Raw genomic sequence first — 5,000 nt, forward strand, 5'->3', positions numbered from 1 at the left:
AGATCGGTCATACGATCTCTGAGCTCTCTTCCGGGAGGGAAATAGCTGTCGATCACGAGCCCAACACTTGATTCAAAGACCAAGGTGAAAAAAGGTGAAACACACACACACACACACACACACACACACACACACACACACACACACACACACACACACACACACACACACACACACACACACACACACACACACACACACACACACACACACACACACACACACACACACACACACACACACACACACACACACACACACACCTCGTGGCGCGGTGATTAGAGTCCTCGCCTACCACTACGGCGGTCCGGGTTCGAATCCCGTCCAGTGCTGAAATAATTTCAGTATCGCTGCGCTGCGGGTTGTTACTAGAACTCTCGTGGGCGAGGAGTTGGGTGTGCAGTTGGTAGAGTGCCCGACTGTCACTACGGCGGTCCGGGTTCGAATCCTGCCCAGGGCTGAAATAATTTTAATATCGCTGCGCTTCGAGTCGTTACTCCAACTCTCGTGGGCGAGGAGTTGCCGCGGTGGTTAGAGTTCTCGCCTGCCACTACGGCGGTCCGGGTTCGAATCCCGTCCAGGACTGAAATAATTTCAGTATCGCTGCGCTGCGGGTTGTTACTACAACTCTCGTAGGCAGAATTCCACTGATTACCTCTTTCAAACCTGAATATTTTTCTCTGGGAACTACTTTCATCTTTCTACCAATCAGGAAGTCCTCTATCGATTTTAGTAGGCCCCCTTGTATCCCTCCTATATGTTTCAGTTCTTTTTTAATCATTTTTTGTGCGGTACCCTGTCGAAAGCTTTTTGTAAGTCCAGGAAGGTACAATCAGCCCATCCATTCCTTTCTTGCACTATGTCTATTAGTCTTGAGTAAAAACATATTAAGTTTGTGGTATATGATCTCCCTTGTCTGAATCCAAATTGTCTTGGGTTTATTATATAATTTTCTTTCAGGTGTTTTACCCATCTGTTCTTGATCATTTTCTCATAAATTTTGGCTTTAGTGTTTGTTAGTGAAACTGGTCTATAGTTACTTGGTTCTTCCTTGTTTCCTCCTTTATATATTGGTACAATGTTAGCATTTTTCCAGTCTTTTGGCATTTTTTCTTTTTTAAGTGAGCAACATGTCATCATATGTATTTTGTCATTAGTTGTTCTTTGCATTCTTTTAGAATCCAATTTGCAATTCCGTTCGGGTCATGCGATTTACTGACATCAAGGTTTGATAGGTGTTCTATTATTTCTTTTTGTGTTATTATTATCTCGCTCATGGAGGGAGATCCCACTTCATTTCCTTCGTCCCAATTTTGTGCCTTCTCTCTAGTAAAAACAGACGTGATTATTCATGACTTCGGCCATTTCTAAATCTTCTGTGTTTTCTATATTCCCTTGGCGTAAATTCACTATTTCCTGTTTATTTTCAAGTTTACAGTTCACGTATCGAAAGAATAGCTTGGATTGCCCTTTGCATTTGTCTATAAAAAAAAAAATTCATAGTTCCTTTTTTCCTCTCTTCGCACTTTTGCATACTCATTTCTATAGTTTATATATACTTGCCGTTTTCCAAGTTTTTTTTTTTTTTATCTTTTCTCCATCTTTTCCAAGCTCTGTCCCTTCTGTCTTTTCCCTCACTGCATCTTTTCTTAACCAGCATTTAATGTACACTCTCTCTAGCTTCTGTCTTAGCACTATTCACCCCTTCATTGTAATTTTCCATCAAGATATCCCATTTTTCTTCCACTTTTCTTCCAATTTGCATTCTGATGGAATTTCTTTAGTTTTCCAAAATACGTTTTGCTGTATAGCAATCTTCTTTTCCTATGCTTTTCATTTCTCCACATGTATATTTCTTCATTTACATAAGAACATAAGAACATAAGAAATAAAGGAGACTGCAAAAGACCATAAGGCCTACACTAGGCAGCTCCGTATCCATCACCACCTGTCATCCCCATCCATAAAGTTGTCTAATCGTTTTTTAAAACAACTGATAGTTTCAGCGCTTACTACATGGTTACTAAGTTTATTCCATTCATCGACCACCCTATTAGTAAACCAATTCTTGCCTATTTCCTTCTTAAATCTAAATTTGTCCAGTTTGTACCCATTACTGCGAGTCCTGCCCTGTTGTTTTATTATGATGACCTTGTTTGTATCACCCTTGTTATAGCCTTTGATCCACTTGAACACTTCTATTAGATCACCCCGCACTCTGCGTCTTTCCAGAGAGTGTAAGTTTAGGTGCCTAAGCCTCTCTTCGTAAGGCAAATTTCCGAGTCCTTGTATCATTTTGGTCATTCTTCTCTGTACTGATTCTAATGAATTTACGTCCATTCTGTAGGACGGAGACCAAAACTGTACCGCATAGTCAAGGATGGGTCTAACTATCGCTAGGTAGAGTTTAATAATTACCTCTGCACTTCTATTCGTCACCGTCCTAGCAATGAAGCCTAATGCACTGTTAGCTTTATTTCTGGCGCTAATACACTGCTTCCTGGTTTTAAGGTCCGGACTCACCAGAACTCCCAAGTCCCTCTCGCACTCAGATTTTTCTAAAAACGTGTTATCTAAGTTGTATCTATTTTCGGGGTTGTGTAGCCCTACGTTTAACACGCTACACTTAGAGATATTGAAGTTCATTTGCCACTTCACCGACCATGTTAACAGCTTATTAAGGTCATCCTGCAGAATCTGGGCGTCGTCTCCTGACCTAATTAGGCGTCCTATTTTAGTGTCGTCCGCAAACTTACTAACATCACTATTTAACCCTTCGTCTAAGTCGTTTATATACATAATGAACAACAAGGGACCCAAAACCGAGCCCTGGGGAACCCCGCTAGTAACATTGCCCCACCTAGATTTTATTCCATTTATGGTGACCCGTTGCTTTCTGTTACTAATCCAAGCTCTAATCCATTCTAACACTTTTCCTCCTATGCCATGGGCTTTGATTTTATTTAGTAGTCTCTGGCGTGGCACTTTGTCGAACGCTTTGCTAAAGTCAAGGTAAATAACATCGTAATTTTCATTGTTGTCTGCCGCCTTATATACCTTAGTGTAAAAGGATAGAAGATTAGTCACACATGACTTACCCTTGGAGAAACCATGCTGTGAAACACGAATTAAATTATGCCCTTCAATGTGTTCTCTGAGTCTATTTACTATTATTGATTCAAGCATTTTTCCTATAACCGATGTCAAACTGATTGGCCTGTAGTTGCATATAGACGATCTATCTCCCTTCTTAAAAACAGGAACAACGTTTGCCTGCCTCCAAGCAGTTGGAACAGAACCAGTGTCTACCGATTTATTGAATATTTCAGTTAACTGGTCGCAGATTTCAAATTTACACTCTTTAAGCATTCTTGGAAAAATTTCGTCTGGACCCGGAGATTTTGCTTGACTACTTCCTCTTTACTAATGCTGATATTAGTTAGACTACTTTCTTCATCCCCTCTGAAAATCGGATCGCAGTCAGGTACTTTATCTAACCTCTCATCAGTAAATACCGATAGAAAATAATTGTTAAACTCCTCACTCATTTTTTCTTCCGATTCAATCATGACATTTTCATTGTTTTTTGATTGGTCCTATTCTTTCTTTATTTTTTGCTCTATAGAGGTGAAAGGAACCCTTTGGGTTGGATTTTGCTTAGCTGGCAACCTTGATTTCATAATTACGTTTCGCTGTACGTGTATTCCTTTTAACCAGCTTTGCCATTTCGTTATATCCGATCTCATGTTTCAATCTGTCCGTCATCCATTTGGGAGTATTACTATTTTTCCGTATTGACTTTAGGGGGATAAATGTATTTTGTGCATTAATAATTAGATCAGTTAGATTGTTATACATGTCATTTAAATTACTGACCTGACTGCTGGGCCCTCGCCCCCAATTGACCTGCCCTGAGGTATGCGTAGTACCCTCTTTGACCCAGACCTGACCTAAGGTATGCTTCTTACCGTCCATGACCCACACCTGACTAGCCCCGCAACGAGAATCAAGAATGTCTGAAACGTCCGCCTGGCTTTTCGTATTCAATTTCAAATAGGTTTTTATATTGTCAAAGTTTGCTTTCCTGAAGTCTGGTACTTGAACGTTATTCGTACTTTTTATTTTTTCCCAAATAACATTAAATCTTATTTCTTGATGATCGCTAAAGCCTAGACTATCTCCCACTACTACGCTGCTAATTTGGTGCTCATTATTTGTTAGAATTAAGTCCAGGGTATTTTGTCCCCTCGTAGGATCGGTAATCATTTGTTTTAGGAAATTATCCTGCACTACATCTAGGAATTTCTTCGCTTCATGATCTCCTATTAAAGTTTCCCAGTCAATGTTTCTATAGTTAAAATCTCCCATGATTACAACGTTTTTGTACTGGGACGCTCTGTGAATTTCATGAATCAGGGAATCAGTCTGCTCAATGCTGAGGTTAGGAGGTCTATACAAGACGCCAATAATAGCTTTCTTATTCTTGCCTATAATCTCTACCCAAATAGATTCCGTACAGTCCTCTTCATTAATCGAATTGTTGACAATACAGTTTAAAGTATTTTTAACGAAAAGTGCTACACCTCCCCCATTCCTGCCGACCCTATCCTTATGAAAAAACTTATATCCTTCTATTTCGATTTCCGGAAGAAAATGTTTATCAGCCATGTTGATCCAGGATTCAGTAATAGCTATAATATCGAAATTTTCTACGCATGCTTTACCTCGCAGCAAATCAATTTTGTTAATTATGCTCCTGCTATTTGTATAGTAAACTTTAAGTTTATCTTCCCTCCACCTGCTTTGGTGATTTTTTACACAGTCCTCTAAGTTGTTTCTATTGCCTAAACTATATTCCGATACTTCCCCCCCTACTCCCACATAATCTACCCGAAAAAACCCTGTAGGATGCCTACTTCTCGCTCAAGGGATTCAGCAAGGAGCCGAAATCCTCTGGGAGACAAGTGCACTCCGTCCCTTGTGTATAGGTGATTCTTACC

The sequence above is a fragment of the Oratosquilla oratoria genome, chromosome 20 (assembly GCF_046742065.1).
Source record: "Oratosquilla oratoria isolate Oo_2021 chromosome 20, ASM4674206v1, whole genome shotgun sequence".
Classification (NCBI taxonomy): domain Eukaryota; kingdom Metazoa; phylum Arthropoda; class Malacostraca; order Stomatopoda; family Squillidae; genus Oratosquilla; species Oratosquilla oratoria.